The sequence below is a fragment of the Vombatus ursinus genome, unplaced genomic scaffold (assembly GCF_900497805.2).
Source record: "Vombatus ursinus unplaced genomic scaffold, bare-nosed wombat genome assembly UNPS02014778.1, whole genome shotgun sequence".
NCBI lineage: Eukaryota > Metazoa > Chordata > Mammalia > Diprotodontia > Vombatidae > Vombatus > Vombatus ursinus.
In genome coordinates, this window is record NW_020954556.1 from 28,512,342 (window position 1) to 28,535,949 (window position 23,608).

General features: G+C 39.1%; 1 protein-coding gene across 3 annotated transcripts in view; it reads right to left on the reverse strand.

Annotated features, from left to right (window-relative positions):
• Positions 1 to 19,990, reverse strand: part of B3GNT2 (UDP-GlcNAc:betaGal beta-1,3-N-acetylglucosaminyltransferase 2) — a 35,174-nt gene extending 15,184 nt beyond the window's left edge. Inside the window, exon 1 of one of the 3 annotated variants that reach the window (XM_027865487.1) lies at positions 19,903 to 19,990. The gene's annotated coding sequence lies outside the window, so the exon portion shown is untranslated. Of the gene's footprint in view, positions 1 to 8,357; positions 8,454 to 9,021; positions 9,065 to 19,902 lie in introns of those variants that run through there. The other 2 variants (XM_027865488.1, XM_027865489.1) reach the window with 2 other exon arrangements.
• Between the last annotated feature and the right edge of the window lie 3,618 nt (positions 19,991 to 23,608).

The window sequence follows — 23,608 nt, forward strand, 5'->3', positions numbered from 1 at the left end:
CTGGGTTAGCAGCAATACAAGTAAAGTAAGGGCTCGGTAAAAAAATGGCCACTACTATCACAACCACTCTTGTCTGAACTGACCTTGACATTCTATGGATCAGAGTGAGAATTCGGCAGCAAAATCACCATGGTCCTTACAATTTAACAAATATTTCCTGGTACCTGCATGCTTAGACCTGTGCTAGGTCCTCACTATGATAGCAGGATAAGTCAAGGACACCAGTGGGGAGACAATGAAAAAATAAAAAACTTCTTATTTCAAACATCCAGGTAAAGGTTGCAAGTGGGATAATCACCAAGCTTTTATGTAAGGAAGCACAGGCTTGGATGGTGTCAATCTGCAGGCTGAGAGATCCCCAGAAAGGATACAGAACAAAAACTAGCATGGGGCAGGAACAATGGATACCTTCTGTATCTCCCACCTTGAATTTACCTTGAATTAATTTGCAAAAATAAAAATATGCCATACCACATTTTAGAAGGAGCCTGGAGAGTAGAAAAACTAACAAGGTATTAAATCTCAAAAAGAAGAGTAATTAAATTTTTTTAAAAAGAAAAGGAGTCACCACTCTAGGTAGACTAAGCTATTTTGAGGTTCGGAGGGTTCCTTCTTCAATTCTGATTTCACTTCCTAACCTGCTTTTTTCTACCTACTTATTGATATTAGTTCTATATTGTAGGTCTGCTCATAAACAAAATACTCCTCTCCTTGGTTCCATTTTTTCACTTAAAGGAAGCAAGATATTTCCTCCCTCACCCTTGTCTGCATTATTGACAACTATCTCCCTTCCTCTCTTCTTTTAAAGTTCAGGGACTTTGCCAAGGTATTCCCTCCATCAACACAAATCACAACCTCTCTACATGTCAGTACAGTACTTCATGAGTTGTGGCTGAAAAAGCCACCACCCGCTGCTGCCGGCCTGGTGATGCGCCCTTCTGGTCCTCCAACAATAGGCATAGTGTCTATTACTGAGCTTGTACTCAAATCTAAGTTTCCAGGTTCTAGGATGCGCCAAAATTTGAACTCTATTGACATAGCCTTTGAGAATTCAATTTCACCTCAATGCCATGATGAGGCAGAGTATGGCTTTGCTTCAACAACTCCCACAACATGAAAGGACACAAAAAAAAGTGGAGTTGTAGGCTGTATGCCAATGGGACAGAAGAGTATATTGGGGAAAAGGACATGAAGTGACAACATCTTAAGACAGCGAGATACATTTGTCTGTTAAAGTCATTTAGGTTCAATGGACATTTATGGAGCACCTACATCCAAGGCAAGGCAGCTAGATGGCATGGTGTATAGCATCTTCCTGACCTCTGACACTTATTAGCTGTGAGATCCTGGGCAAGTCACTTAACCCTGTTTGCCTCAGTTTCCTCATTTTATAAAATGAGCTGGACAGGAAATGGCAAACCACTTACTTTAGTATCTTTGCCAAGAAAATGCCAAACGGAGTCATGAAGAGCAGCTGGACGTGACTGAAATGACTAAACAACAACATATGGAAGGCGCTTTGCTGTACCAACAGAACGGATTAGAGAAACGCTTTTTGAAAATCCTGGCTTGCCAGCTCTCAAAAAGCAATTGAACAATGCAAGTCAGGACTAAGAGTGACTATAAAGAAATGACTGACTTTACACTACATAGCCTCATCCTTTTCCAAAACAGCTGCCACTCAATCAGTTTAGATTTTCTTAAAAATGAACCAAACACGCAGGAGGCATTAACACTTCACCAGGAGATAACATCTGTATTTCAGGTAAGAATGCTATCATTCAATTAGCCCTCAGCCTGAGTTGGAGTTTGAAAGATGGATCCCCCTCATCCCCACATCCTTTCACCTTAACCAAGAAGCAGAAACCCTTTCCAGTTAAAAGACCTAGCTTCAAGTGCCTTTTTTACATATGTATTCAGCAGTTCTTAGTACACCTAGGACTGAAAAACTCTTTAGAGAGGAAAAACAAGAACTCTTCAGAGTGCTTACAAGGGGGAAGATACCGTTTTACTGCAGAACTACAATATAGGAAACATCCGCTTTCCTGTCTGTGGGGAATATTAAATAGGTGACTTCCTCAAGGTCTGACAGTTATTTTTAGAACACAAAATTTCAGTGCAGTCCTTCCTGAACATCTTAATACACTCATAAGTGCTTACTGGGCTTGGTATCTTGCATTTTGTTTCACTTTGAATAAGCAGCTAGAGGAGGTAGGTAGGTATTTTTATCCCACATCAATTTTCTAATGTTATAATTAAGGAGAGACTTGAAGGATTCTTTGAAAGTAACAAAAGACCAACCAGGTGTGGCAGTGGATAGAGCAACAGCCCTGGAGTCAGGAGGACCTGAGTTCAAATCCAGTCTCAGACACTTGACACTTACTAGCTATGTGACCCTGAACAAGTCACTTAACTTCATTGCCTACCAAAAACAAACAAAAAAAAAAAAGAAAGAAAGAAAGAAAGATTAGGAGTTGACAATGCAGTCAGTCAATAGTCAAAAAGCATTTATTAAGCACCTACTATGTGCCAGACACTAAATACTTTTTTTTTTAAAAAGAAAGGCAAAATAACAGTCCTTGATCAAGGAGCTCAGTTTACTAATTGTAACTTTAGAAAACAGATGATGCATGTTTCCTCTCCTGCCTCTCAGAAGAGAATGATAGACTAGAGGTCTCCTTACAGACATGGCAAGTGTGCTGATTTGTTCAATGAAGCATTCTACGGTGGAGAGAAATCAGTGAGAAGCAAGCTATTTAAAAAAAATTTTTTTTAATTAGAAAAAATATTTTTAAAAAATAATATCAATAAAATAGTTAGGAAAAAAAAAAGCTGGAGGATTGCTATTTGATTCAAACTTCTGAACGCACAGTTCAGCTGGAAGAGTAATATAAACCAATTCCAATACTGTAATCTCAAGAACATGATCAAAAAAAAAAAAAAACCCACTCAGCATGCCTGTGTCTTTGATGAATTCTTGTATACAAAGAGCCCATTTGGACAAACTCATTATCTCCAAACATAATCCATATTTCTTACCACTAAGTCTCTGTTCAAAGCTTATTCTTATGATTCTTATTCCTAGGATGCCCTCCTACTTGCCTCCATTTTCACTTGTCACAATCTTTTGCAGATAATATTTTTTCCTTTTCTATCTCCATAGCTATAAATTATCTTTTCTTCTTTGGACCTTGCACCTCTCTTATATTAATTCTCTTTTTCTATCTTGTATTACAGTTATTTATTATATTTAGGCATGTTATCAACAAAAAAAAAACCCTGTAGACCTGTCTTTCACATTTGTATTGTATCACTATTTTTCAAATGTTTTAAGTGCTGCTGTGATTTATAAAATACTAATTCAAGTTCATAGTAGCTTTTTGGCATCCTATACTTATATACTTATCAGATACTGTTAGAATTTATACTGTTACCTCTAGGGGGAAAGGAATACAAGAAATTTTTTCAGGACTAAAAAGAGGTCTTCTCATTTTAAAAAGTCAAGAATGACAATTACAGGTTAATTGTCAGAGAAAGGCAATGTAACAGGTTGAGAAAAGCCTCAGGGAGGAGGTAGAATTTGAAAGGACCTTCAAGGTAGGATAAGGCTTAGATAAGAAAGGGGAGGAGGAGGGCACAGCAAGCTAGGGGAATGAAATAGGGGCCTAACAGGCAGGAATGCACATCTACTATTCATAAGAATGCTAAGCAAACCAGTTTAAGCTAGGAGGAAAAAGGCCAGAGAGAGAAGGGAGACAGATGGGGTGGGCCTTATATGCCTTTTATCTATAAAGAAAAAGTTAAGGCAAAGGATTTAGATTTGACAAATCATTTTTCCCAAAAGATGATGAAATTATAATTTCTTTGCTAAAATTTGAGAAATGAAGGAGGAAGCACACTTCTAAGTATCAGTTATTTTTAAAAGCAATTACATCACTAAATAGCTTACTCTATGATCAGATCATACTGAAAAGTACCTCTGTGACAGAAGTGTTTGTTCTAAGGTTGCACATTATCCAGAACTCACAATGCAGAAAGGAAGTAACAAATTTTTAAGCAAAATTCAAAATCAGAGTGTGCATCTTTCTATTAAACAATAGAATACTATCAGCCAAAATTACAATATCGGGCAGTTTTCTTCAACTATTTTCAGGGACCGTATTTTATGAGGTGGGAGTGGAGTGTTAACATGGGTATTGGTTGGAAAGCATCTATTGTGTTGAAACTAACTGTAGCAACCAAAAAATAGAAAAAGCTTTGTGAAATAATACAAAGCAGAATCAGAAGAACAGAATATGCACTATGACTACATGGGAGGGGAAGGGAAGTGAATGGCACCTACTAGGTGCCAGGCACTGTTCTAAATACTTTACCTTATTTAATCCTCATAACCAGGTAGATGCTATTATCATCTCCATTTTGCAGTTGAGGAAACAAGAGGCAGACACAGGTTAAGTGACTTACCCAGGATCATAATATTAGTATGTTACTGAGATCCTATTTGAACTCTGCTCTTTCTGACTCCAGACCCAGCACTCTTGATATTCTTGACCTTTTGTTCTTCCAAATGAATTTCGTTATTTTTTTCTAGCTCAATAAAATAATTCTTTGATAGTTTGACTGGTATGGGACTGAGAAAGTAAATTAATTTGGTAGAATTGTCATTTTTATTATATTGGCTTAGCCCACCTCATGAGCTTAAATTTGTCTTTTTTTGTGTGAAAAGTAAGAAAGAGAGAGGCTGACAACTTTACCCAATTCTACCTCACTCAAATACAATTCATACACAAGTCAAAAGATCACTTGTGATGTCACTGGTTCTCTTTGAAAATGAGAAATGACAAACCCAACCTCAGACACATGACATTTACTAACTGTGTGACACTGGGCAAGTCACTTAACCCTGATTGCCTCACCAAAAAGGCAAAAAAAAAAGAAAAAAAATGAGAAATGAACAACGGCAATGCCTCTAATGAAGGGGTCTAAATGTACAAAGAATCCTGATAGAGATTCAGAGGGAGCAAAATGTTGTTATACACTGAAGCACACTAATTTGGATTTATTGGCTATATTGGATGCTAACATTAATGACTTAAAATGAATAGCTTTTAAAAATAAATTACTGTATATAATGGTGCCAGGAGAAAGAATAAATAGCAAATTCACTGAGAAACAAAAGGTTTAAGAGAAGGGATTTAAAAATAGTTATATAGTATTATCTACAGCATTCTAATAACATTTAGAATATGTAATATGAAATTAAATGTTTGCAATTTACATACTTTTCAAATACTACATACTGAGTCATTCAAAAGTTCTATTTTCAGACCAGTGAATTACATTTGTATTTGTTCAGTCAGATTTTGGCTAAGGCACTGAATATTATCAGTACTGACGGGGAAAAAAAACAGCATGAACAATGAAGCTTAAATACATATTACTTTTACTCAGTGTTAAAGACTTCTCTAACAAAACCTTTTCCATAAGCTGTTAACCTAGAGCAAAAATACTTAATGATTTAAGAGGGACTAGTTAACAGACTGCAAAAGACAGAAGGACCTATATAATTCATAGGTAAATGAAGTGCTAAATTTTTTAACAATTAACCATATTACTTAGACACACTAATATTTCAAATAATTCAATAGACCTCAGCACTTTGCCTGGGAAATAATAGTCATTTAATAACGTTTGTTGATTGATAGACTATAAGGCTACACCTCAAAGAAATTTAAAAAAAAAAAAGATCCCCTTCTTGACCAGATCTAAAAACAGATATATTTCTCATTCTGGCACAAAAATATTTATAACTGCTACTTCTGTAGTGGCAAAGAATTGAAAAATAAGGGGGTGCCCATCAGTTGGAGAATGGCTGAACAAATCATGGTATATATGAATGTAATGAAATATTATTGTGCCAAAAGAAATGATGGAGTTGGTTTCAAAGAAACCTAGGAAGGCTTTCATGAACCGAAGATGAACAATGTTGAAACTTTTATGAACTGAAGATGAACAATGTTGAAAGACTTAAACTTTGATCAATGAAATGGCCAAGCATGATTCCAGAAGACTAGAAAGTAACCATGCAGCTCCCCACCTGCTGAAGGAGATGATAGACTCAAGATGCAGAATGAGAAATGTTATCTATTTTTGGATCTGGCCAAGAAGGGAATCTGTTTTACTTGACCATGTTTATTTGTTGTAAGGAGTTCTGTTTTTCTTTTTTTCAATTGAGAAGAGGAGAGGGGATGTTCTGGACTGGACCTGACTGACCAATCAGGCCAATCCCAGGTAGTCTCAAGTCCCCAATCAAACCTCATAGTTTCAATACTTTCAAAAGAAAACTAGACAGCAGCTAAGACCTAAATTCAAATCCTGCCTCTGACACATAATAACTGTGAAACCCTAGGCAAGTCACCTAACTTCTCTTAAACTCAGTTTCTTCATCTGTAAAATGGGGATAACTGTCACTCCTTTGTGGAGGTGAGAGGTGGAAAAGGTATTTTAATTTCTACCATGGTAAAAAAAATTATATATGTAACCCATGTAAACAAAATCTCTTTGTTGGAGTTCTTAATAATTTTTAAGAGTGGAAAGAAGGTCCTGAGGGGGAAAAAATTGTGAGCCACAAATCTCTCCCCACTCTAGTCCATCCTCTATTTAGTCACCAAAGTGATTTTCATAAATGCAGGTCTTATTATGTCACCCTCAACTACTCAATAAACTACAATGGCTCCCTATCAGCTCCAGGATCAAATATTCTACCCTATGTTTGCTGTTCAAAGTCCTCAATAATTTGTGCCCCCTCCCCCCACTTCCAGTCTTAGTTCTTCCCCTTACATACTCATTAACCAATGATATTGGCCTCCACATTAAACAAGACCCTCCCATGTCCTGACCATGGGCATTTTCACTGGCTGTCTCCCATGCCTGGAATCCTCTCCCTCCTCATCTCCAAATCCTGGCTTCCTTGGCATCCTTCAAGTCTCTACTAATGTGCCATTTCCTACAAGAAGCCTTTCCCAATCCTTCTTAATCTGAGTGCCTTCCCTCTGTGACTAATGCCCAATTTATCATGTGTGTACATAGTTGACACCATGCTATCTCTCTGATCAGACTGAGCCCTTCGACAGCCTAGAGCCTGGCACATAATAAATGCTTAATAAATGCTAGTCGACTGACAGAATCTCAGTTAACTCTCCCATCTCTATGTTACCTGTAAACTTGACAATCTACATCTTCCATTGGCCACTGATAGAAATGTAGTCTAGAACAGGACCAAGAAGTACTCCACTTAAGACTTTTCTCCAAGTGGTTAGCAAACCAGTAATGACTACTCTTTGGATCTAGTTATTCAACCAGTTCTAAATTTATCTAACTGTAAAACTGGTAAAAAATTTCAAAAATTAAGAAAATTTGAGTATTCACAAGTGGGAAAATCAAAATTGATATTGATATTTCTCTTTAAAAAAAATTAAGCATCAGTAACCTCTTTGAGAGTAGGAATGGCTTGTTTCATTTTTGTCGTTTACCTCCTCAGGGCTTGGAATTTGGTAGGCACTAAATAAATATTTGTTGGAACTGAATAAAATAAAAATTAATAAGTTCCTACTGCTTGATTTTATGATAGGTACAGAAATCACGTGATATTGAGTTTAAAATTTCAAAGTTATTTTAATAATATTCAAAATGAAACACTGAGAGAAGCTAAATGTATCTTTTTAAATTTCACCAATAGCAATAAATCCCCTTATTTTCTGTTTTGTAGTTCAGAATACGTGTGTCCTAGTATATCACAGAATTGTAGCTAAAAACATCCAAATCCAGAAAATAACAAAGAAGCTCAACAACTGTGTATCAGTTTTCTTATTTTGTGGTCTTCCACTGCAGTCACTCTTGCCAGATGGCAATCTCCTGAAGCACGAAGGATTGCGCTTCACCTAACTTTCTGTCCCATCTAGCACATACTAGGTGTTCCAAAAGAATTAAATCCCATTAGGTAGCTGTTAAGGGCAGGCCTGACTCATGACAATATTAGTTCAGGTTCAATGGAAGAATGAAATGAAATATTGGTTAACAAAAGGAGTTTCACTTTCCCCACAACTTGTTAGGCCCACTCTTCTCTCCAGTCATAAGGACTAGTTTTTCCTAAAAGAAGACAAATCAGTCTGGGACTCAATTAACTGGCCCCTCTTCCTGGTCACTTAAGGGTATAAAAAAAGTCCCACCAGGTGGAATCCTGGCTTCTAAAACTTTGTAGGTGCCTGAGACCAAGCATGTCATTGAGCTACAGACCAGACATGTTTTTATAAGGAGAAGTAGGCCAACCCTACCAAAGCTGATGCTGTGTCACTCACCGAATCCTTGTTGCATATTTTTTCTGTGTTAGGGCAAAGTAATTCTCCTTAATATGCATTTGGCTGACCAAGAAGTCACGTCAATATAGCCAGAGGTTATCAGGAAGTTGCCTAGTACAAAATCTTTTTTTAAAATATAACATGCCATTTAGAATCATACAACAGCAAAGTGAATAAAAGTCCATCCCCTTTAACCCCCCAAAAATCACACTGATATAGGCATGTACTCCAAGGAGATCAAAGACACAAAAAAAGTGGGATACACACCAAAATATTCATAGCAGAATTTCTTGTTGGGGCAAAGAACTAAACACAAAACATATGCCCCATCAATTGGGGAATAGCTAAACAAATTGTGTTATGCAAATGTAATGAAAAATTACAAATGTAATTACTGTCATGTAATGTAACGTGGTATTTGAATGAAATAAAGTTACAGAGAATAATAAAAAGCATGGGAAAACATAAAACTTGATAGAAAGTGAAGTAAACAAAATAAAAACAAAATACACAACAACCAGGACAATGCAAATGGAAAGAACAATAAACAATAAAACCAAACCAAACACTGTCTATATAATGACCAAGTATGACAGGAAGAAGATACAGTGCCACCCCTTTGAAGGAGAAACTGGTAAGACTGTGCATCCCCTGTCAGACTCACTTGATATGTTGGTTAATTTTAAACTGCTTTTTTTATTTTTTCTTCTTTGTTCCAAGGGATGGTTCTCTGGGAAAAAGAAAGGAAAGGGATATATTTGGAAATGAAGGTAATACAAAACCAAAAAAACATCAATAAATACATTCTATGCCTCAGGATTATATAAATCAGTCAATTCACATAACAGTAAATAATGTAGAAAAAAAAGAATATGAAAACCAGTACTTAAAAATAGTAATATTTATGTTGATCCTATTGATATTTCACTTTTTTTAATTTTAGTAAATCAAACTGCTTTGAAAATTTCCAGTTTATTGTATGCTAAAAGGTTTCAAATTACTGATAGTCTTTAAAAGCACTACTGAAAATTGAACAATCCTAGAGATTGTTCTCAGTCACACTGAAAATTAAAGTGCTGAAGAATATATAACTGTAATTATTAGTGATGAACTAGTCCCTTCCATTAAAGGAACCCCAGTAACTTAGCCTATCAAAAGTCTTAGTGCAAGAGTGAAAAGGGACAGAATTATCAACTACCTATGGACACGAGGGGAAAAAAACCCACGACTTATAAAAACGAAGCACATGCTGAGAGAAAAAACTCTTGAGTTACAATAAAAAAGGTAAGAACCGGGCGACTGACTTGGGTGAGAGGTGCTAGTAAAGGAAGAAAGACAGAAACAAGAAAAGGAAGAAATACAGAGTGCTACAGAGCACAGCCAAAAAAATAGACAGAGGCTTCAGCCCAGCCAGAGTTCCAGAAAGCTGACATCAGGATGTTCAAAACCAGGCTTGGAGAGACAACATAGCTAGGGCTCTCTCCAATCCTCCTCCTCCACAATTTAAAGCACTTGAATTCTGTCACTGTTACAGTCTATCTTAACCAGGATTTGGCAAAAGCTGTAGCTACAGTATCAGCTTTGTCAAGGCCTCAGTACAGAGCATACAGAACAGATGAGTTGCTATGTTACAGAACCTCTCCAGTCTTCTTACACCTTCTTTCGCTGCCCTCCACAGACTGAGATACTGGGACACTATATTTGGCCTCCCTGCTGTTCCTCACATGTAACAATACTCCATCTCTGGAATAAATGCATTTTCACCTATTGTCCTCCATGCCTGGAATGCTCTCCCCTACTCATCTGTCTCCTGGCTTCCCTGGTCCCACTTAAAATCCCACATTCTGCAAAAAGCCTTTTCCAATAATTCCTTTTAATGCCAGTTCCTTCTAAGTAAGATTTTTTTTTCCAATTTATACTTTCTATATGTTGTTTATACATAGTTGTCTGCATGTTGACACCCCCCCCAAGGGTAAGGACTGGGTTTTTCCTTTCATTGTATCCCCAGAGTTTAGTACAGAGATTGGCAGATAGTAGGTGTTTAATAAACACTTATTGACTTGACTTCTGCATGCATCCATTTCAGGGCATTTCAGATACTGGCTTCTGAATTCCCCTTTTCACAAAACAGTATCACCTTTGGATGTTCCACAATTTGTCTGCTGTAGTGAACTATATGTGTGGAAAGAACACTTAGTCCCTTTCACTCAGTGCTTATCAACAATCCTCCTCCTAGGACACTGACAAAATTTCAAACCTGAGAGGTACCTGAAAGTTTATTTCATCCAACCCACTTATTTTATAAATGAGGAAACTGAGGTCCAGGAGGTTAAGTGAACAATAAGGAGGTTCAGTGACATAACAGGTTAGTAACAAAACTAGGCTTAAGACTAGAAAGGCTAGATTTGGAAGCAGAGACCTTGATTGGAATCCTGGCACTGCTACCTATTACCTATGTGAATCTGAAATTAGTTGGTCTGAGGATGGGCTTCAGGTGTATAAATGAAAAGATTCAACTACATCATTTCTAAAGCCCTTTCAAGTTCCTCCTGCAAATACAGATGTCTTTAGCTACTGTTCTTTCTTCTATTCTTTCTTGACAAGTTGTTTTTAAAAGAACAAAATAATAATGTTCTTAGGAACACTACACTGATCTTTCAAAAATCAAAGTTTCTCTATATTCACTTGTCAGGATACTAGGTGATATACTTATAACACTGTTAAGAGAGAGACCAAACAGTTAAGCACCATAGAATGTATATTTTATTTACATGTAAAAATAATTCCACCATGTCAGGATTATCACTTTTAGGCTACAGTTAATACAGAATTTTGTCAGAAGAATTAGAACGGGGATGATCCATTTGACTTATCTTAAAGGTCTGCAGGCTGGATACTAAATCAATAGTCAAAGTTAGGGTGGCAAGGGGACAGGAGGGAAGGAGTGGGGAATCCACACTCATTGTCTTCTCTCCCTTTATAATCTGGATTCTGATCTCATCACTCACCTAAAAGCCCTATCCAAAGTTACTAATGAGCTCTTAACTGCTAAATCTGATGGTCTCTTTTCTTGGTCCTCACCCTTCTGAATGGTGCTCCACTATCCCCTTTTCCTAGGTACTCTATCCTTCCTGGGGCTTTCTGATACTAGGCTCTCCTGGTTCTCTTCTTACTCCTATCTACTTATTTGGCTCCTTCTCTGAATTATCATCTATCCCCTGCTAACTCTAACTATGGATGTCCTCCAAAGCTCTGGCGTTGGGCCCTCCCCTCTTCTATTTCTATATATTCTCTCAGTGATCTCATCACATCTCCCATGAGTTCAATTTTCATCTCTATGTAGATGACTCCCAGATCTACATATTCAGACCTTAAATCTCTTACCTGAGCTGGAGTCCCAAGTCACCAACTGCCTATTTGATATTTCCTACTGGATATCCCTCCCCATAGACACCTCTACCTCAACATGTCCAAAACAAAACTCATTCCCTTCCCCCCAAATCCCTATTTCTGTCAAAGTTACCACCATTTTCCTGGTCACCCAGGTTCCAAATTATCCTCAATGCCTTACTCTCTCACCTCTCACAACCAACCAGTTGCAGATTTTTGTTGATTCTACCTCCATACCTCTTGTACCCACACCCTTCCCTCCACTCCAAGGCTACCAACACAGTTCAGATCCCCATAACCACTCCTTTGGACTATTCCAAGACTCCTATCTGATTTCCCCAATTACAACTTTTCCTTTTTCCAATCCACACTCCACAGAGTGATATTCCTAAAGCATGATCTGATCAGATCATTCACCTGTTCAAGAAGTTACAACAGCTCCCTACTACCCCAGAATTGTTTTTGCATTAAAATCCCTTCACAATTGTACTCTAGCCTACCCCTCCACATATTTCATATTATTCCCCCTTATACTAGGTTCTAGCCAAACTAACCTCTCATACTACATTCCATCTCCTATGGAATAAACAAGTCTCTCTACACAGACTGTCCTCCTAACCTCCACTTCATTTCATTCAAAGCTCAGTTTAACTGCCATCTCTCTTACATGCCTTTTCTCATGCCTAAGGGAGCTCTTTTCCATCTTACCCCCAAAGCCTGGCTCATATTTGTTTTGCATGTTTGCTTCTTGTTTCCCCCGATAAGCTTTTTTTCTAACATTTTAATTTAAGTCCATATTTATTTAATATATTTATAATAATAATTATATAACAATAATATAATAACATATTTATTTAAGTTTATTTGAGTTCCAAATTCTATCCCTCCCTCCCTCCTTCCCTTTCCCCATCCCTGAGATGATAAACAATCAGATATAGGTTATACATCTGTAATTATGTAAAATACTTCCATATTAGTCATTTTATACTAGAAGACTTGAACAACAGAAAAAAATAAGAGAAAGAAAGTGAAAAATACCATGCTTCAATCTGTATTCAATCAATATTAGTTTTCTCTGGAGGCAGATAGTATGCTTCATCATTAGTCCTTTGGAAATGTCTTGGATCATTGTATTGTTGAGAATAGCTAAGTCATTCACAGTTCTTCAAACAATACTGCTGTTACTGTGTACAATGTTTTCCTGGTTCTGTTCACTACATATCAATTCACGTAGGTCTACCCAGGTTTTTCTGAAATCCTGCTTGTAATTTCTTATAGCACAATAATATTCCATTACAATCATATACCACAGCTTGTTTATTTCCCAATTGATGGGCATCCCTTTGATTTCCAACTGTTAGCCACCACAAAAAGAGCTGCTATAAATATTTTTGTACAAATAGGCCCTTTTCCCTTTTTTGGATATCTTTGTGATATAGTTCTAGCAGGGGTCCTGCTGGATCAAAGAGTATGCATAGTTATATAACCCTTTGGGCATAGTTTCACATTACTCTTCAAAATGGCTGGATCAGTTCACAACTCCACCAGCAGTGCATTAGTGTCCCAGTTTTCGCACATCCCCTCCAACATCCAATATCTTCCTTTTTTGTCATATTAGTCACTCTGATGGGTATGAGGTGGCATCTCAGAGTAGTTTTAATTTGCATTTCTCTGATCAATAGTGATTTAGAGTATTTTTTCATATGACTATAGATAGCTTTGATTTCTTTTTCTGAAAACTGCCTATTCATAACTGATAAGCTTTTTGATGTAAGAGCCTCATTTTTGTGTGCCTGGCACATAGAAGTTGATTAATACATACTTGCTAGATTGATTGAATTTTTAAGTACACAAATACTATAATACCTTTATTTAATAAACCTCTAGCTACCCTAATTGGTATTAGGATAATAAAATCTAGATAGAAAGTAGATGAGTTAGCTTTTGGAGAAATGAAAAGCTGCCATTATTTTATTAATACTATAGAGAAATTCTTCACCTAAGTCCTATTCTAGTGCCTCACTGTAACATGCAGGTGGCCCTAGATAACTGAGGAGCACATCAGAGAAGCACAAGTTATTGAAGGCTCTATCAAGCCTGACTACAAACTTCACATATGCTAAGCAAGCATAATCCTAGTTAAGTTGGGAGAAGCTCATCACCAGAAGTCTGGTCCCCAAGTGATGAGACTGTGGGTTAAGGGTTAGACTAAAGTTTAGGGTTAAGTTAAAGTTTGACAGACAGAATACCCAAACAGAGACAATCATAGATTCTTGAAGCACAAGTAGCAAACAGTCTAAAAAAAAAAATTCTTGGTTTACCTCGTGGTCAAACAGCGCTGGAGCTACTATAGCAATAGTGATGATTCAAACCCTTGTACAAATAGAAATACTACTTCAAATATTAACACATAATTCAAATGAGAAGTCATCTTATCAAAAAATCTGTTATAGGCAAAATGTTGCAAGAAAAAATTTGAGTTACAATATTCCTGGAACAAAATAGTTTTCTGTGTCATTATTTCCCCATAAACAAAGCTGAATTCATGCAAAATATTTCCAAGAAAATGAACTTCGCAAATGTATCAACAAAGACAATCTATTTTTTTTTAACGTAGCTTCAAACTTCCTAGAGCTGTCAGTAGTATAATAAAAGCAAGATGAAATTGTGATGTGTGGGGTGGAAATTTTTAAAACTCAGTGTAGGTGCATCTATGTGTCATGTAAGAACAGGAGCTCAGGCAAAGAGAAAAACAGTCAACAGAAGCACTTTCTAATTTCTAATAATCATACCCTTAATGTCTTCCTACTCTAATTCTTAAAATTAGTGAATTTGTCATCAAGTATGTGCTGATGAAATTATTTCATCAATTCGTTACTACTTTTCAAAGCACACATCTATGTACACCAATTCTAATAGTAATTGCTTCTCAAGAGACTAGTATTCAGCCATCCTACAATTTATAGAAACATGTTTGCTAAGAACCTAACAATAGTTATCCCACCAAAGAAAGACTGGATTCAACAACTGCTTGGGTATATGTTCTATTTTGTACTCAACTGTATCCATTTTTATGCACTTCATGGCAGTCAAGAAAAGAAATGATGGTTTCAAATATTACCCCCTTATTCAGTTTCATGTTATTATCGCTTTTTAGTCATATTGTATCATACAGTCCCTGGCCCTATCCAGTTTCACGTTATTAATGTTACAGACATACAACATCATGCAATTGTTTTGAAGGATACCTAGGTAAAGAGAGATTCCCTATAATTACTTTTATATATCAGGTAAAACAATCTGCTTTTAAGGTTATCTGAAAGAAATTTTATTATATGTAGATTATAGCAATTAGTCGACTCCAGCACAAAAACAGGATATTGGAATATTTCACACCCAAATGTACCCCTACAATAAAGCTACTGATGTCATTTAACTTCTCAATGCCCCAAGCAACTCTTTCAGATAATGGTTAATAATTGTTGTTGTTGAGTCATTTTCAGCTGTATCTGACTCTTCACTACCCCTTTTGGGGTTTTCTTGGTAAAGATACTAGACTGGTTTGCCATTTCCTTCTCCAGGTCATTTTACAGATGAGGAGACTGAGGCAAATAGGGTTAAAGTGACCTGCCCAGGCTCACAGAGCTAGTGTCTGAGGCCATATGTGAACTCAGGTCTGCTGGACTCCAGGCACACTCAATTCTTCTTTGCCACCTAGCTGCCCTAATAGCTAATAATAGCCAGCATTTATATAGGGCTTTAAGGTAAACAAAATCCTTTACAAATGAATAAGGGAACAGGCACAGACATTAACTGACTTGCCTTAGGTCACACAGCTAGTAAGTGTCTGAGGCAGTATTTGAACTCAGGTCTTTTGACTCCAAATCCTGTGCCCCCAAACTAATGTTCTGCATTGGTTATAAGATTTTTCCTCACTGAATTCCCAACACAAGTAAAATCACAAGTGCAGACAAAACAACCTCATAAAGTACTGGCACTTAAAAGTTTAAAATTGTTTTTACAAATTATATTCCCTAACAAGCTTCGGTAAAGTCTTCTCAAGAAGCTAAGTATTATGTAATATTATATCCATAGGGCAAATGGAAACTGGCTGGAGGAGATATTTCAGGGTCAGAAAGAAATGTTACTGATTCAAAGCCTTGGAGTAGTGCCTCTGGCACAACATTTCCAAATTGTTCAATTCCTGAATCCTTCTTTTTTAAAAATAAAGTACAGTAGTATTACAAAAGACAAAGAAAGCTACATTTCAAATTAACCTAAGGATGAGAAATATAGACTTCACTCCTTTTCTTCTGACTTTATGCTAATTGAAAAAGTTCATACAATATACAGAATATCTCTGTTCAGAACCACTTAAGAGTCTGAATAAACAAAGTATAATGCAAAGGCCCATGGTTAAAAAATATTTTTCTGGTCTGCTACTCTTATGTAACCTGTTCAGTGATCAGAAGTAACCCAACAAAATAATACCTATTTGGAAAAATGGAAAGAAATTAAATGGAAATTCAGACTATCTTAACAAAAGTATATTTGTTTGTTTGTTTGGACCTGGGATTTCATCAATTCAAGGAACTCCTTCCATAAGGCCATTCTTCAGTAATCTACCATCTTGTAAAGTTGCCTGGGGAGTCAGAGTGATTAAGTGATTTGACAAGATGATAGGGCGAGTTTGAGTCTGAAGAAGAGCTTGGCTTCAATCAAGTCTTTCTGACTTCAAGGCCAGCCCTCTCCATTATGCTTACTGGCCTCCTAAAGAAAGATTTTGTCGTACTTTAGCCACAATCTATCTTTGCCAAACGTACCCTATCAAATTTGTAAAAAATATGAACAAATAAAAGTTAAAAGACAGAATGTAGACAAACTAAAGGAAGTAAACATGGGGAATGCTTCTTTACACGGAAATAACTGAAAAAATATATAACTACAATCCAGGCCTCCGAAGACTTGATTGTCAAACAACTTTGGCAACAAAATGCATTGCCTTAAATGTTTCCCAAGGTATCTTAGAGTATAATATCTAGGCATCAAAGAGCTAGGAAATACCCCTTAAAATATATACATATATGTATATATACAGTATTTTATTCTGGGTGCTGAATTAATCAAGGCAATTAAAATATACAATAAAACTTCTACCATGTGGTCGGTTCATGCTTATAGCCTCTCCCAAGATTTGGGGATCTCAGAATATTCACTGGCTCCTTTGAGCCTAGGGATTCCAGAAACTTCTGTTATCTTGCTTAGTCTGTACCTGCAGAGATCCTTCCTGTTCTCTAGTCTCTACATTTTATAGATAAGGAATAGAGGGAAATTAAAGTGACTTGCCCAAGGTCTCAAGGATAGTGAGAAAGGTAGAATTTTAATCCAGGTCCTCTCATTCCAAATCCAGCACTCATTTCATTGCACCAGGCTCTATCAAATCCTGCATCTTAAAACTGACAAAAAGAAAATAATTTAAAATAACAAGAATTTCGTGTATGACACAGGGTGGGGCTTAAAATTACAAATCTAAAATGACTCTTGTAGTTTTACTGGGTTTTGATACTGGATATTTGATAGTGTTCTAATTCTCTGTTAAATGTCAACTGTGGAAAGGTGAACATTTGAATCTCTACCAAAGATGCCAGAGTAGGACTATTTCTTTCATCTAAAAAAAGGAAAGCTTTCAAAAACCTTCAGTACAAAAAAATCAAATCCAGTTACTAAGGAAAAGTAGAAGAAAACAGACCAACAATGTTGCAAAATGAAAAACCTGGATTTCAAAAGAAATAAGTTTAAAAAAATAGAAAAGAAAAATAAGACTAAAAATTTGTTAGCAATTGCTAATGCAATTTCATAATTTAAATAAATTTTGCCTGAGAACCTAGATTAAATACACTTAATAGTTTCACAGGTAATCCCCATTTCAAAGGAACATTGTTGTGAGCTAGGCTAGTAACTACCTTCCTTTCCCTAAGGGTCACTGTAAGATTACAACCCTGATTATTAGCATGGGAGTATAGAAGGTTCACAAGATCATAGGTGCTTAATTCCTATCTCTTCTCCAGATTCAACAATAAACCCATCATTTACTTCATTACCAGAGCCATTACTTTCTGAGATACAAACCAGGCTGTTTTTTTAATACTGTTACAATAAACATACGTCTGAGTTAACAAACTGGATTTATGATTGAAAATTTAAGGTCACGACAAAAAAAGGGAGGAGAAAGAGAAAATAATAGTCCAAAACAGTCATCTTGAAAGTTGTGGGGGAGAGCCAGTAGGAGGAACCTTAGAGATCTAGTCTACCACCTTCAATTTACAGCTGAGGAAGGCCTGTCTAGGTTCAATGGTGCCTAAAATGTCTTTCAGCTAGTAAAAAAGCAGGATTCACACCCAGGTACTCTGACTACTAATAAAAAAATAAATCCCCATTTTATCATCCCTCACACTACTTCCAAAACAATAATCATAAATCTACCCCAAATCAAATTAAAAACCTAGGGTAGCTCTTGTAACTGAGCCTTACAGTTTTCAAAACTCAAACACCACATAAAAACGTCATAGTATGAAAGTGAAGGGTTATAAAACATGAACTGGTATTTTATTTCTCGAAGTCTCTAAAAGGTATTGATATATCTTTTTCTGCTTCAGCGCTAAAATAACGTGTCCCGTCCTGCTAAGAGTGTCTTAAGACATTTTGATTCCCCATTCTCAGGGCTAACAACAAACACGATCGCTATGACATATTTCACCATTCCGGTTTTTTCTGTTTGTTAGAGATTGACTGTTTTAAATGCTTGGCCCTAATAACAGTCTCTACAGTAACCCAAGTGGGATCTCAATTCCCATCACTCAAGCTAACAGCCTAGTTAATGATTCAACTTCAGCAGCATGGAATATTTTTCTAGAGGTCAAACTGAAGGGTTCTTTCAAATAAGTTTAATGGAACCAAACCTTTAGGGGCCAGAAGATGGGGGGTAGGGAGGAAAGCTGCTGCCATTCTTTAGCTAATAAGCCAGTTGATTTTCCCCAGCATAAAACAGAATATTGTGCAGCATGCAGAAGGGGGAAATATGTTGGAGCTGAGAGGGAATGGGGTGGGGGCAGCAATGCTGGTAGGCAGCAATGCTGGTGGGCAGCAATGCTGGTGGTCAGCGTCTTGATGTGAAGGAGTCAAGGTGAGGAGAGGGAATGAGGGGCAATTGAGAGGAAGGAATCAAGGTGAGGAGAGGCAAGCGACGATGGAGGAAGTGAGGAGCAACGGGGGAGAGGAGGGAATGAGGGGCAATGGGGGAGGGAGAGGAGGAAAAGAAGAGCAATGGGGGGAGGGAAAGAGGCAACGAGAGGAAAGAAGAAAAAGATGGCAATGTGCTGATGAAGGAAGAGGACGGAAACGGGGCAATGTGACAATGGGGGCGAGGAGATAAAGACGGCAATTTGGCAATGGTGGGGAGGGAAAGAGGGCAATGTGGCAATGGGGGGAGAAGAGGGGAAGAAGAGGGGCAATGGGGGAGGAGCTTAAAAACAAGCCTCTCCAAGACAGCACCCTCACTAAATGCTTCAGACTGAACCCAACCCACCCGCAGCCTTAAATGGTCCTCGGACTCGGGCGTTTCCCCGCTTTCCCTCATTAAAGTTAGGGCACTAGGCCCAGAAAGAGCCAAAGGAAAGAGAAAGGCCGAATTAGACGGAGCAGCCAGAGGGCTGGGGCCCATCGTGTTGACAGGGAGAAGGAGGAGGGATGGGGGGGTGAGGAGGGAGAATTTGCAAAAGTCAGTTCAATTTCTCCTCTTCTCTGTTGACCCGGCTTTGGGGGTTCGGAAAGGAACACTGCAGTTTGGGAAGGCGGGGGGCAGACGAGTAGAGAAGAGGAGAAATAATGCTGTAAGAAACCACACTCACCAACAAACTTATAAGGGGGTCGTGGAGGGGGGATAGATAGATTGAAGCCCAGGTGCAGAGACAAGAAACACGCAAGGTAAAAGCCGCACAGCGAGTGCGTGGGCTGCTGGAGGAGAAAGGTCACGGGAGGAAGTGGCAGAAACAGTCTAAAGGGGAAGGAGACGCAGCCCGAGAGTGGGGCCACAGTGGACCCCCGTTGGGAGAGAGAAAGATGGGGAGGGGGACGTCGGTGCCCCAGGTCCACTTACCTTGTCCGGGAGCAGTGCCTGCTCACACCGGGCGGGGAGGGTGGGGGACGGTGGTGATCGGAGCCGCATCCACCCTCCTCCTCCTCCTCCTCCGGGTCCCCGGGCGGGCGGGCCGGCCGGCCCTTGGCTCAGCCCCGGGCTGCTTCCCGGGGCCGTCTCCTGCGAGACCACACAGCTGCGGGCTCCATCCCAGCCGGGCTCCCCACGGCGCGTGGTCTGGGCCGGGCCGGAGCGAGGACGGTGTGGGCGTCAGCGGCGGCCCAGGCTCCTCCTCGCTGGGGCGGGCAGCCGGCTCGGGCTCCGGCTGGGCGGCTGGCACGCCACGCACTTGTTGCCGCTGCTGCTGCCGCCGCTGCGGCGGAGGCTACTCGTGGGGCTCTGCTGCTGCTGCCGCCGCCGGACCTCTGGCTCTCCCTCCAACCCTTCGGGCTCTCGCAGTTTCCAATTTCCCCCACCGCGGAAGACCGCCTGCCTCTCGCAATTTAGCCCTCCAGCCCAGGGCACACCCCCAGACCCAAGAGCGTCTGCGGTGAGACTACCCGGCACGGCCAGGTCTGAAGGGGGAGGGGGCACTGGAGTCCCGCCCGCCCCGTCCAAAGCCCGGCCCCCAAAGCCTGGGAAAGGCCAATCAGAAAGGAAGTAGGGGGCGAGGCCAGAAGAAGGTTTGAACCTCCGAGGCCCCAGCCCTCAAGGTTGCACCCCTCAGCCCTAGAACCTTTGGGGAACCCCCTCCACATTCACACCGTAACCACTCCCCCTAGAAAAGGTTTGGGAAGAGGGAGTGTCAAGGGAGAAACGAAAGTTATCCTCCCCACTACGGAGGTGGGGGCGGGGGGGTCACCCAGAGAAGAATTTAATTACGTCCTTAATATCATGAGAAAAAGTTTCTAGACAGGGGTAGTACAGTGGTTATATGGTCCCCAGGCAACTATTAACTTTTTCATCCTTTCTAGCCTAAATACTGCTAGCTTCATTTTGCCCCACTTGAATTTATTGGGGGAGGAGGCGGAGACAACACCTATTTTCCCCCTATCCAGCGCTTAGCACAGCTCATAGTAGGTGCTTAATAAATGTTAGTCGGTGGAGGGGATGCTGGGAAAGAGTAAGCATCTCTGGATATGTTCAGGGTGGGAGAAGGCGGGGGAAGGGGACAAAGAGATTGGAGAGCAGAAGCTAGTTCAGAAATAATAGCATGGAATGAAAAGCTTTCTTTCCAAAGAAGAAATGTTTCCTCCGTAATTTAAAGGCTATTACATTGTCTACCCGTTATCCCCTACCTTTTCTAGAATAAATAAGCTTTAATATCTTTGTTTAAACGTTTCATTGAGGGTCCACTGCCCCACCTACACCAAAGCATAGCCCCACTCACCCTCAGCGTGTGGGTGAAAGGTAGGGTCGTTCTAAATACAAACAACCCCTTAGACTGACGGAATTTAGTGTGATGTGAGTGGAAAGAACCCTACATCTGTAGTCCAGGATGTTCTGCTTACTACCTGAGTGACTTTGGAAAAGTCACTTTTTCTATTTCCATTTCCTTGTCAGTGAAAAATGAAGACTGAATGACCTCATAGGTCCCTTCCAGCCCTAAACCTAAGATCCCAAAGTGTCAAAAATGAACTTTATTTTTGCTAAGCGCTTTGGCTGTATTACCGTCGATTTACATATGGGGGCAGAACCAGAACACCAGAACTCTATTTCCACGCCACCTCTGACTCCACCCTTCTCTCTGCGCTTCTCCCTTTTTCTGATCACGTGCTTTCTGCGCTTTCTGCCATCTCCCCAGCCCACTTACTCAAGTTATAGGGGTATAGGCAGTTGGTTGGTCTTTTCCTTAAACAGAGCTCCATGACCATGGAGTTTATTATTGTTGATATCTTTTCAATATTCCAACTCTTTTTTGCTGTCTCTATGTATGTGGAGGGTCGGGGTGGGATGAAGTTTTTCAACATTCGCCTCACTTCTCTCATCACCTTGACTAAACTACTTTTCATTCTACGTGCCAAATACTCTTATTTTACTTTGTTCCTGTAGTGTAGGGAGGAAAGCAGTTAAAAAAATGCATTCACATTAAGCCACAGCACTATACTAAGCTCAGAGTTCCCCACCCATTCTAAAACTCTAGGAATTTTTTACCCTTCCTGGTACTGTTTGCATTTCAAAAGTCACTTGGGAGGGACCACTTAACCCTGAGGGATGCATTGTTTATGGTGGAATTTCAGGCATCAATTTAGGACAGAGAGAAAAGGGGAAGACTGTCCCTCAATTCATTTCACTGCCCTTCTCTGGACCCTTTAAGGATAGTTATTGGCCCCCACATCAGCACCTACAATTTCCAAGCCCTCAGCTCTACTTTGTCTCCTTACCAAAAACTTTTACGATTAAAAAAAAAAAAGATCACAAGGGCTGCTTCTTATTGTCTCCTGCATATATGAATGGAAATAAACAATACATTTCCTTCATGATTCCACTGTATTCTGGTAATATTTAGAAAATAGACCATTCACTGGTATATGCATTTCTTATCAGTAGAACTCAGGAATGTAAGGTTTCTTAGCTTTCTGATTCTTAGTCCTCTATCCTCTTGCCTTTTTTCCTCTGTGTGAAAGAAACAGAGAAAGGAAGGAAGTAAGGAAGAAGAAAAAAGAAAGGAAGGGCAGAAAGGAAGAGAGGTTGGGAAGGACAAAAGAGAAAAAGAAACAAAGAAAGAGAAACATTGCATAAAAATTAAAAATTCCGCAGTAACTCTCAGGGAAATCTGAATCCATTTCTTTCTAACTGTGCCAAAATAATTTTTTTGAAGTCACTTTCCTTGATTCAAATCAAAACTTCCTATAAGTTGTTCCAGCCTTTCCACTCCTCATCCTATTTCTGTCACCTACCAGCATGATAGAACAGGACTAACATTACAAGATTTTTCTGTCCTGACAAGTCCCAGATGAGTTTCTACTTCTCCAGTGTGGTTTTTCATTTTGTTTGTTTGATTTTAATGTTACGTAAGTCTGTATCTGTATATGTTTTCCTTAGGTGCTTGTCTGGCAGTTATCCGCGTGCTTTATCATAAAGCTAGCCAAGGACTGCAATAGCATCATCTGGCACTCAGCTAGGGAATTAGAACCCACATCATTCACAGCTGCCAAAAGCTGTTCCACTTATACCCAGTATTCAGAAATAAGAGTATTCTCTCTACTGTACCTAAAATTAATACAACTGAGAGTATATTTTCAATTGTTAGACTATAACTCAATTCTTTTCATACCACTCAACTACATTGGGTGAAAAATTACATTCTCCTGACTATGTAACAATGGATACTGTGGCTGTCTGAGTAATCATAAGTGGAATCAGGGCAGAGATCTCCAACCAATTTACTAGATTTCAAAGTTTCACCCCGAAGGTTTCTAATTTAGCTACATCTTACATCTCCTTCTCTGGGATTTGCTGGGATTCTCAAAAAAGAAGGAATCTCCTCTCCATTCATTGCCAGTACAGGACTCACTCTCAGCTTTCAGAGACTTCACTCTCAGTCTCCCCTGCCCCAGCCATTTCCATTGCTAAATTCCAAGACTTTAGAATGAAAAAAATAACTCCTCTTCACCAAATAGTCAGAGATCCCTGAGTTCACAAATGACTTTAGCAAATAGCCAATCAACATGTACTTTTGTGCCTACTTTGCTCTAGGTCTTAGGCAGGATGGAAGAGAATTATA